Genomic DNA, 12,507 nt, shown 5'->3' on the forward strand with positions numbered 1-12,507 from the left:
TAGACTATTGATTTAAAATGGTTATGTTCTTAACAAAAAAGATATTAAAATATATCTGAAACAAATGTGTTTTAAATATTGTAAGCAAAACTTTTTTGTTTATTATGGCATTGTTCCCATTTTTGTTTATCACGTATACCTGTTAATTTAATCTAAACTTTTTTTATATTTTTGTGTTCTATTAGGCTGACGTTGTGCTATTAATGTCCCCTGTAAATGTTCTAAATATAATTAGGTTTTATTATATTTTTTCCCACATCCGCATTTCTCACACCTTGAAGTTCTGCACATCATTCAATGTAACCTTCCGCCTGCGGTAGAATTGCTGAGGCTAGTACCGCCGCCATTTTGAATGTCTGGTCCGTTCCTCCTTCCGTCGATTGAGAAGATTGCACTTGTTTTCTGGTATCATAACGGCTGGTGAGTGGGACCTTATTATAACCATATACATAAAAACTTTTTTCGCGAGTAGTGGGCTCGGGGCTGTCAAGCGGTTGTGTTTTGTGGGCTTGACTTTAGGCTGCATAGGAAGTGGATCGCAGGGGCTTGCGCGTGCACCGGGACGCTGTCACACAGTCGAACGCTAACGGGCGCCGCTCGCACTATCAAACTATTCCTCACACTGTATTTCCACGGAAGATATGACGCTACTCGATGTGTCCAACGTGACATGCCAGTTATATAGTGCTTTCTGAACGTATAGGTTGGTATAACGTAAGGTCTGAGCTGTATGTTTTCCCGTTTAATCCTCCCTCAGATCGACGCTCCGTTTGAGGCCTGACTAGATTTCAGTCATTTAGCAAGGGGTACACGCAGCACTACCTTCAGCGATATTACTGACGGCTACATAATGTAATTAATACTAGTTTAAGAACTTAATAACGAGATTAAGATACTAAAACGTCTCAATTTCACCAAAGTCTGATCAAGATAGCTTCACATCACTGTTTATCCTTTAGCCTAGCCTATTAGATATGGGATGTTATAGTGTAAGGGATGGGTCTATAAGCATATAAACTAAAATGGTCTCTCCTAATGTTACAGATAAGCAGTCAGCGTTTTAAATAGACAAATTTAGTACTTAAGGGTCAAGAATGTGAGGTGTGTGTCACTTGTTGTGAGTTGAGGCTGGTTTAGTCGCGTGTTGTTTTCAATGGGAAATGATCAATCATTCTGATTCTAGTATTTCTTTTAAGTTTATACTATCTTCACCATCGTCTGTTCGTGGTATCTTAACATATGTTTGAGTTGTGATGGAAATACGAATGCCGTCTGCGGATATCTGTCCCTAGTGATCCTGGAGTAAGGTTACAGAAATAAAGGAAGTGACTGTCGGTTAGCCTTTACCTTTAAAGTCGGTCCTCCTGCTGCAGTTTGCATGACTGCTGGATTACATTTGCATTCTCTCTCCACAAGTGAGTTTTTAAGTTTTGTTGGAAAATTATTATTTCCTTGTAGCTATATATTCCAACTTTGTGAGCTAACTAAACTACCTTGTAACTATGCATTGATTATGTTTAGTTGGCCTCTATTTACTTCATCACCTCCTTGCGGGGTTTGTGTCATTCTTTTGCTATCTTTTTGGTTGCTAAGAGCAGCTTCCATGTGACCAACACTAGCTCTCTGGAGGCAGGTGTAAGATAAAACCCATCTGAGTGTAGACTCGAAGATATGATCATATTTTGCCTTGTTCTTAAATTCTGCTCACTCAGGTTCACACGACAAAGTATTGTAAAAATAATTGTAAAGGTAGTGCAACACTAATGTTTTCATTGTTGTAACATTGATATACTTGAAAAATATACCCTTGCATGTGATCTAGCTTGTGAAAATCCAGCTAAAGTATATTTCTTGTGATTTACATAAAATCATCCTACTTAACAGTCTGTAAAATATACCCTTGATATCTTCAGGATAAACCCAGAGTAAGGCCATGTCAAAATTTGATATTAATAATTGAAAGGCATTTTTATGCTCCAAATTTCGTAATTAGATTAAGACTTTTCCAAGTTATGACATTGTAACTGCTACTGTGCTACAGCCATTTATGTGACTTCTAGCAGGTAATTATCTCTAGGCTAAAAAATATATTAATTCATTGTTCAAGTCAGTCATAATAAGAATGAATTCCCCTCGCAGCAGACCTCTTTACAATACCCCTTTCCCTGAGCCTTCCCAATTTTGCAGTTATAGATTTTGGCAGAGGACCCACCAATGGGTTACACAGTGTAACAATGCTCTTATTATCCTGGGGGTTAGACATAAGGTTATGAATACTTTCTCCAAGGTCCGTTTTACAAAGCCCCAGATGCCCTTGATGTGTTGAACCACCCCATCCAGGGTCACCCTAATCCCTCTGTTATACTCAGCCTATCCTTCAAGCAGTAAATTTGAAGTAGCAGTGCGTTTGGGTTTTTGGGATTGCTCATTCATTTTGTGTTTTAGATATAGCATGAGACTGTGTGCTTGGAAAAGCAATCCTGCCTAGTGTAATTGAATGAAATCCATAGTTCCTCTTTATGTCAGGTGGATCATAACATCTTCCATGATTTGTTGGCTCTGTGTGTAAAGTCATGCTGTTTGGCAGTTATGGCCATGCTTTTTTAATGCTTGAAAAGGCGAGTTCCTCATTCATTCAAGTGTAAAGGCTTTGTCATTAATGATGTCACAAGAGTGAATGCTAAATCATTAGCTGTCATGATAAGGTTGTGTATCTACTTTAGAGTTTTAGCATACACAGCCATGATTCAACATAATTGTATAGTAGCTTGTTTGATGCGTGAAACAGACCTTGTTTTTCTTAGGAACTCGGTCTGCTTTTAAGTTTTGAAAATGAGGAGAGTGGCTAAGTGGAAAGAGGTGTAATGGGAATATAAGACACCTTTTTTGAGCCATCTAAACCAACATTATATACGAGTGTAACTTTAATCTTCCCTGTGCTTTGGATTTTCATTTGGTGCTTGCGAGATAAGAGGTGCAAACAAAAGCATTGGCAAGTTATGCAAAATAGTTATAGGTTCAGAGAGGGACTTTGAATTTGCTGCCAATTTTTCTGATGTCTATCCATCATACTTCTTGCTTTAATCCTCTGTGTTGTTTCCCAGAAATTATTTTTCACTAGGGCTGTGAAATATTGAAGGAAATGCGATATACGTTAGCATGTTTAAAAGTGAGGCGTGCCGTAAAATATATATATTTTTTAAACCAATTTATATTTTGCGTGTGTGTATATTTTTTTATAGTGATGCACCGATGTATCGGCCGCCGATATTTATCGGCTGATTTTTGATGAATTTGAAACCATCGGCATATCGGCAAAAGCAGGAGAAAGGCCGATACCGATTGTTTATTAATTAACTGCATAAAGAAATCCATTATATGTAAAAAATTAGTTAATGTTGTTAATAAAATAAATGCTGAATAGCAAAACACACCTTTGAGGATTGTCATGCTGTCTTCTTATATTTGTTTTAGCTTAATTTGTGCCTCTCTTATTATGTTGGTCAGTTGAATGTTAATTAGATCCAATCCACGTTCAGTAAAAATAATTTGATGCAGAAATAAACTAGCTAATAGACCAACTGTATAGTATTGTATACAAGTGTTTAATATCGGCATCGGCCAGAAGTTGTCTGTTTAAATCGGTATCAGTATCGGCCCCCAAAAATCCTATCGGTGCATCCCTATTTTTTTATTATATAACCTACACATGATTGATATTTTAGGGAAAAGAAAGATGAATCGCAACTACTTCTGATAGTGAACAGCCATATTTTACAGTTGCATAAAACAAATCAGACATTTTAACAATGTAAACAATCCAACAAAAATAAAACAATTTTATAAAATAATTTTTTAGCTGTTAAACTTAAACAATACAATTTTGACATTAATAAATAAAAATAATTAAAATAAATAGCACCTGTGCATTTTGTACACTCAAACTGGCCAACCTTAAAATTTTAAAAACTCGAAACCTTTAATACACTAAACAATCAACATTTTGAGGCTTCAGGGAGGAATGCAGGTGGGTGATTCTTGCGAAACTAAACTTATGAGGTGTCATGAAACATTTTGATAAAAGTAAATGCAAAGTAAGAGTATCAAAATAAGAAGCATACATGTCTTCATGTACTATTTTGCACATGATTTCAAATGATATCATACAAACCAATTTTGCTGTTTTTTGCACATTTTAGAGGAAAATTTTCATCACCGCAACATGTCCATGACTGGATTTGGGTTCTTTGACATGGAATTATTTATAATTAAAAAATTTAAAGCTTCAGTGCATGTTATACTATAAACATTTACAGTAAAGAAACATGTGGTATTTAGTGATCATTGGTAAACGTAGAGACAATAATAAGCAACATAAATGTGTCCAAGACCAATTTTCTCATCCTCCGCAATAATTTTCAATCATTGTTTAAGCCCTCAAGGAACTAACATTTTCAAAAAAAATTGTTGGAAGGGACATAATTGACCGTGACTCTCAAGATGGCTAGCAGGTAAGCAGTTCTTATTTTTTCTCTCCAGATAAAAGTGGAAATTTTGTTTGTCATAGTACCTAGACAACTTTTTACTTCTCATTACTGTAATATAATGTAATATCATGTTGCGGTAATGATATTTTTTATAATGATAATCAAAAAAAATGAAATAATTCAATAGGAAATATTTTTTAAATCCTCTAAAAATAATGGTTATAGTAAGTTTTGACCTTAATCTTATATGTGCAAAAAAAATTGGCTTTAAGGGCTTTTTAAAACTTCTTATGCTGGACACCTCCTAAATCTGGATTGCGTGAGAATCACCCAGGCATGTTACAATGTTCCTCCTATGCTAAAAACCCTTTCTAATGGTGAACTTGCGGCAGTAATACAAAGGCTGTTTCTCAATCCGTAGGCTGCAGCCTCCGAAGGTCGCATTTCTAAGCTGCATACGTCATCTAGACTGTCTTAATTTCAGAATATTAACAATTATAAAGTTGACTATCATTCTTAACTTACCTTAAATAAACCAGGCTTGATAAGGTATTCAGCCTGCATATGCAACCTCTGGAGACTGCAGCCTTCCGATTGGAAAAATGTCTAGAGGTATTTCCTTGCCTTTTTTTTTTGGAACCAATGTTGTTGCATCATCACTCTCTCTATCGCCACCCGGATTTTTCACAATGGCACTCATTTTTTCTTTCCTTTGTGTATAAATTGCTGCTCTAATCCATCAAGTAAATGGACTATGTGTTTAGGTCTGAGGAAGAGGAGGAAAACTATTGGGTCTGATTGGTGAATGAATAGGCTTTTTTCACAGGCACTGTGTGAGTGTGAGCAAGTTTGACTAATATATCATCTTGGATAGTTGTAATGTAAATACGTGGACATGTGAATGCAGCATCTGAGTCTGACTACAGGGAAATATTTTATATGCAAGTGAATAGCCGTCATTTAGAAAGCAGATCGCATTTATGTATGAATCGAGATTGTGATTCTTTTTCCGGGTTAATCGTGCAGCCCTATACCCATTGACCTAAAACTTTGACCCGGTTACTTTTTGAAGTATTAAAATAAATGGGAATTCCTTATCGCAATATCCCGCTGTTTCAATATATTGCACAGCTCTATTCTTCACCCGTAGCAGCATGTAACCAATCCTTCAATGTATGCATACAATAGTTCTTTCTCTTTTATTTTTAAAGCTTGTCTTCCAGACAAGGTTATGTTATGGTATCTCTGCAACATCCGGAAATATGGATAACAGTCCCACATTAAAAAAAAAAAAAAACGTTTGTTTATCACTTGTACTTTACACTGTTTATAGAACAGTTTTGCTAGTTAGCTTTGTATTACCAGTCTGGGCCCTTGACATTTTGGCTGTCAAAGAGATCTGTATGTGTAACTCTATTGTATGAACTATGTGCACTGGACCTTGCATGCACAATTTAATCTGAAGTATCTCTTTTAATATAATGGATGGCCAAAGTCTTTCTCGACTGACCATTAAGAAGATATCTCATTTACTTGATTTTTGTTCTTGATTGATTTTTTTAGACACTGGAAATTTTTGGAAAGATGACAAATATGTAGTAGGCTTTATTATTTCTATGCACTTGTAATTGATAGTGGCTGAAAGAATGTGTACACAGAGGCCGTTGTAGCCAATGTTCAAGCAATCAGCCGACTCTGTGCAAACAACAAATGTAAAGGTGTTCAACAAAGAGCAAAAAACTAGCTTGTCTGCAGCTGTGGCTGCTAATTGCCCTCAGGTCTTGTGTCATCTGCATGCATTTTGCTATTGCTAATATAGTGGCAAGTAAGCCGAAGAGGCACTTAGAAATGAAGCATCCCTTCCTCAAAGAAAGAACGCTTGGCTTTCAACAAACTGGCACAAGGCCAAATTCAGCGAGAGCGGGTACACATGCTGAACTGTGAAGGTATCTGACACAAGACAAAAGACTAGTTACTTATTAGTGGAGTCGACTGAAACTAAAAACACTGCTTAGCTTGGTAATGACTTTGTATATTAGTTTTAAAGTGCTTATGTGTACACTTGACGGATTATAAAACAGACCCCTCTAACCCCACCGTAACATTTGTTGTTTTGCAGAGAGATGCTTTATTCAACAAGTAATTATTGTAGTTTCTCTCTGGCTTGAGCAGCTTAATTAGGTGCAGCATGCTAACAGATTAAAGGCTGGGTTCCTCTGTGATGTCGAGCTAAAATAAAGCTCGTCTCTGCATAGAGAAAGGGAGGAATTAACTTTTAACTTTGTTGCATTGTGTCGTCATTTCCTTACCCTCATGTTGTTCTGAACCTGTATGAGTTTCTTGATTATGTTGAACTCAAAACGAAGGTAAATTATGGTAAGAACACAGTTGACGGTTCCCATTGACTTACATAGCATTTGTTTTTCCTACTATGGAAGTCAATGGGTGCCCCCAGCTGCTTTCCATCAACGTGAGGGTGAGTAAATTATGACAATTTTTAGGGATGCTCCGATCAATGGCGATCTCCACTAATAATACGTTGCAGCTCACTATTCTGAATCGGACAGCCGATCTTATTACAGCTATTTCACGTACTACGGCTTTTGATCAGTAAGTCCTTATCGATCTAAAATCACTGTTAGTTTGAGTCGTTTATAACATGCATTTGAAAAAGCAACACTTCTCAAACATAATTATTAAACATATTCTTTATTATCATGAAAATACCTGAAAAGGTTTGAAGAACAGAAATATAAATATATCCTTCAGCCATTTCATGGAGCTGCGTGTCATCACAGCTGCGTGTGTATTGTTCTTCGTCTACAGCGCATTTTGAGTTTCTGCACGAGAGCGCCCCCTGGCTTTTGGATGTAACGGGATTTCACCGTAATTCATTGAGAAACATAGCAAGCATTATCGGCCGATCGATCGGAGCATCCCTAACAATTTTTTATTTTTGGGTGAACTATCCCTTTCATAAAGCTCTTTATGGTGCCACTGATTATTTGTGTCCTTTTCTTTAAAACTTTCTGTGGTATGAATTACTTCCCTTATCCCGACACTGCTAATAGATCATTATTAACCATGTTCATATAAATATAAAGAGTAATTTAGCTAAAAATGTATTTTGTCTACTTTCATGTTGTTCCAAGCCTGTATGCTTGCTTTTTTTGGAATACAACAAATACATGTCCTGGTTACTCTTTCAAATAATTAAAGTGGACAGGGTTGGTCACTCTTATAAATAAGCGCCAGATGACTTACTACATCCCATTGAAGTCTATTGAAATCATGCGATAGCTTTGTGTAAAATCTTAATACACTAATAATCTTGCATTCCAAAGAGCTTTGAATCATTGGATCAGTGGCTCTGTCTGAAATAACCCCATACCCTTGTTCAGTATTCCCTACATTAGTTCACTAATAAAGTTTACTCAAATGAATGAATGAAAACAAGTTAGTGAATTTGAACACTTGAAGTCGATGGAAGCACTGCGGCGTTGGCAGAATCTTCCACCGAAAAGCGAGAATTAATTCGGCGCGAGCCTTAGTAAGCGAGTAGCGGCTAGCTGTGAGTGTACATAGGTTGGACCATCATTATTGTGGTGCATTGTGAGGTTAAATGAGTGCACTTAATAATGTCCATTATGATTTCGGAAACCACAAAAAATGGATGTTCCATCAAACTGTGCACTATTTAAGGGTATGTGGGCAATTTTTGACACAGCCAGTTAGTTAAACGTGAGTACTTACAGCGTTCAATGTTTTCTAAAGACTTGTTTATCTATTGCAGGGCTCAATGCAAAGATTTTTTTATACTGGGCCAGTGGTTTAGGTTTTCAGTTGCCCTGCCAAAATTTTTACAGGCCCCAATAAAAAAAATCAGTGTCTGTCCCGCATTTAAAAATAATTCTTCAAGTCAAATATAATTGCATACATAAAACAAACAAGTTCCAACGAAAAAGGCTCCCAACTTTTCTGCATTACCTGTAAACGGACAGCAAACTGTGCCAAATATTACGTTGTTTCTTTCGTCGTGTTTTACCCAAGTAAATGTCTGCTTCCAAGATGTTAAATAATATATATTAATTAAAATATATATTTTAGAGTCTGAGGGTGAAGCACTGGCCTGATCTGGCAAGCAACAATACTTTTTACTTTTACTTTTTCACCATGCAGTCCTTTATGTTGAGCCCTGTATTGTGTATAATTTAAAAAAAGTGTCATATGTATAATTTTACGGTGTTGTTTTTGTCTCTTTGATTTAAATTATTTGTCTGTCACGATGCTGTCTCCTCACCGTCACTCCTACTGCAAATTTCAAGCACAATCTTGTGAGGAATTTGATAAATTACCCTTCTGCCTTTCAGCATTTGTGTTTCAATCCATCAAAACTAATATCCATTTAAATCTCAGTGTTTATGCGCTGAAGATGCTGGTCCAGTTATCACTTGCATGACTATTGTTAAGGGCCGTTCTCAATACAATGATAACTATATTAGCTTATGCTAATATATATTAACTTTATGCTAAGTCGCTTGCGCAAATCAATTGCATTCAATGGCATTAACTAATCATACGTCATTAAATATGTACATATTCTTGTTGCCTTTACACCTCGGCTGTAACCAGCGCTTGCGTAACTCTAAACAGTGAATCTAGTATTTGTGTAATCTAATATCTTAATATCTTTTTGGTAGGGGTGGGCGATATGACCAAAATCTTCTATCACGATAGGATTCATTTTATATCATGATAACGATATGTATCACGGTAGAGTTTTTATGGTTTAATAAAGTTTTTCTGTTATTAAAATCTTTAATACCATTATAGAAATGTTCATGATTCTCACAAAAACCTTATACAACCATAAAAGGAAGATAAAAACAAACAAAACTCAAGCTTTCTAAAGATAAACAATCAATTATAAGAAAGATTATAAATAATTATGTATATGTGAATATATTTTTTATTTAAGGTTGAAAAGTGATTCAGTCAAGAGCAGTGAGAGATTTTCTCTAGAGTTCGACCGATACTCATTTTTTTTTAACCGATGCCGATAACAAATATTTGGATGCTTATGTGCCCGATAACCGATATGCTGAACCGATTTTTATTTATTGTTATACTTCTGTTTTTGACATAATAATTACTACAACACTACTGAACTGAACAAACCCTCCCTTATAATAATAATAATCATCATCATCACAATCACTCCCTCTTTGCATACAAAGTCATAAATAGAGGGGTCTGAAAGAGTGAAGAATTAATGAATAATGTAGAAACTATATTCCCAATACATGGACTATTCCTAACACCCCTATCTTTTCGTTGGAAATGGACTGATCCAAAGTTCGCGCTGCGGTTTCAGGTAACGGAGCGGGAGAGAGAGAAAAGTATAGCGGAGTTGGCTGCTTGTTATACATAGTTTATAGAGTAAAACAGGTGGATTAAGTGGCTTTTTTGGGATATAATATCGTTGTTTTGACCAGCAACATGTAGCCTTCAGCAATCCAACCAATAGTTAGCAAAGTTATTTAACAAATAATATCACTGACTGGAATAATACATTCTGGAAAGTAACAAACAAAACGGCTTATATATCATTAAATTTCTTAACTGGTAATGTTATTTGATGTCAGAATAATTCATATTTAGTTGTTTTAGCTTATGAGATGGCTGTTGACAGCGCTGTTTATCTATGCATTTACTCACGCAGTAACTGTATCAAACTGTGACCGCTTGCGGAGGCAATAAATAATTCATTAATATCCACAGACATTTATTTAGATATTTTAGCAAAATGATGTTTATCTGGTAAATGTTAATATAACTTAGGGTAAATCTTGTTAAAAGTGGTAGATGTGCTTTAGCCTTCAACCCCGGTAAGTGATCAGCAATATGAACGTGATTTTACGAAGCTAATGACAGAAAATAAATAACAGCATAACTAACAGAAAAACGAATTTAATTTAGCATTTTTAATTCCACAAAGCATTAATTCATGGCTGTTTTATTCATGCAAAGCTACGTCGTTATTGGGTCCGGATTTTATGGATCAGCCAGCGTGACTCTGTGAGTTCGTCTCTATTCTTGGACAAGCTGCATACATTGCTTTTAATATCAACTTATTTAACATAACATACATCAATGCACAAATAAGATGTGTTATAAATGCCTCATATGCAAAGTAAATATACTCAAAGTCCTTTTAATGAAGTCGCGTCACTCCGCCGTCATATTTGCTGTGCACGCTGCTGCTGCTGCTGTGAGCTCCTCTCCTCAGATGCGTCCAGCGCGCAATTCTCAATTCTCTTGTTTATCGGTCAATCCGATATCACAAAACCGATATCCGATCATCGGGAAATGCTCAAATATCGGGGAAAATATCGGAAAACAGATATATCGGTCGATCTCTAATTTTCTCTCAATGCTGTTTGATAAACACGAGTGACAGACAGGAGCAAAATTAGGTAACTTCCCCTTTAAGACCGGATCTAATACACTGTTACACATGCGCTTTCTCTTTAAGCTGTTTATTTCTCTTGAGCCTTAAATGGTCGTGTTTATGAGAATACTTGCAAAAACGGGAATTTTGACGCATATGTGTATTTAAGGCCAATAAAGCGGGAAAAATGCTCACGCGAGCTTAATGAGTAGCGGTTGCGTGCTCCTCACAGACAGAAAGAGCAGCGGTTGCGTTTCTTGCGCGATCCTCAGACACAGAAAAGGCGCACGCATATAGATCTGTTGTTTGTGTTTCAATGGCTTAAAATAACTTGTTTTAAAACTGCGGTGCTTAAATGCGTGTACAAACTAGGGGTGGGCGGTATGAGCAAAAATTCATATCAAGGTATTTTTCACTCTTCAGCCGGTATAACGGTATTAGGGTATGTTGCCACATGAGATAAAACATTTTGGAGTCACACTGTAGTAAACCTTAGTTAAATTACTGGCATTTTTTTTTTTTTAACCATATGTTACTATTAAGTGAGGGATTTGACATAGACATGATTTTTTTATCTTTTCCCTTTTTTTCCTTTAAAAGTGCCATTGTGTGGATGAGTGGACTCATCTTCTTATGCATATTGTCACTAATATGGGAAGTATGAAAGTATGGAAATTAGTATGGTCATTTGCTGGTAGGCTATGTGCCTTATTACAATGTTTTATGCTACATCCAACAACTTTAAAGCTGTGTGCTGTGTATATCTTGTGTCTGTTTGATTTATAAATATACAAAGAACAAGATTTTCTTTTTGTTGTTAATATGAACATCTGATGGGAGATGCCATCTCACTTTAAATTATTATTAATCCCCGAACGCATTAATGAATGCAGTTTATTAATACAAGTTAGTTATATTAATAAATGTATTTATTGCATTTAATTTAATTAACCAGCAGATTCACAGTGCCAAAAACACTCCACTCATACGTTTTTATGCGTAAATATGCACTATGTATTGTTTAATAGCCTCTCTAATTAATAAATCTGCATTAAGAAAACGAAATTTACCATTAAAGTCTGTTTTTAATGTGTTTGGTACGTTGCTTACGTTATCCGCTAACTCACTCTGAAAGCGCTATTAATTTAACCGTAACTCCTCAATCATTTGCGCTATCAAAAAAGGAATGGTTCCTAAAAGAAGATAAATTGCACTTTTTGGCAAATTATGTTTTATTACTGTAATTTCTTGCTTTCCGTCCTCCAATCGCTTACCTGGAGAGCGCGTGCAGGGCGCGGTAGAGAGCAGATCTGAGTGAAAAGGGAGTAAACGACTTTGAAGCAGTGAGGTAAAAAAAGTCTCCTAAAAATGTATAACACTGTTGACGCGCTGTTGGTGCCTTGGGACTCGACAGCCCGACTGTTTAAGTTGTTTTTTAATAAAGCAGTGTTGATAGTGTTCGCTTCTGGGTCCTCTTATGTTTCAGAACCTGGTAATGCTTAGGTAAGCCACAGGCTTGTTTCTCGCCAAGCTCGCTGTATACAGATCACAACACCTGAAATATAGTCT

General features: G+C 36.1%; 1 protein-coding gene across 4 annotated transcripts in view; it reads left to right on the plus strand.

Annotated features, from left to right (window-relative positions):
* The first annotated feature begins 261 nt into the window (after positions 1-261).
* ap1g1 (adaptor related protein complex 1 subunit gamma 1) overlaps positions 262-12,507 on the plus strand; it is a 30,908-nt gene continuing 18,662 nt past the window's right edge. The window contains exon 1 of one of the 4 annotated variants that reach the window (XM_073859378.1): positions 262-420. The gene's annotated coding sequence lies outside the window, so the exon portion shown is untranslated. Of the gene's footprint in view, positions 421-499; positions 704-1,131; positions 1,416-12,507 lie in introns of those variants that run through there. The other 3 variants (XM_073859375.1, XM_073859377.1, XM_073859376.1) reach the window with 3 other exon arrangements.

This window comes from Misgurnus anguillicaudatus, chromosome 21 (assembly GCF_027580225.2).
Source record: "Misgurnus anguillicaudatus chromosome 21, ASM2758022v2, whole genome shotgun sequence".
Taxonomy (NCBI): domain Eukaryota; kingdom Metazoa; phylum Chordata; class Actinopteri; order Cypriniformes; family Cobitidae; genus Misgurnus; species Misgurnus anguillicaudatus.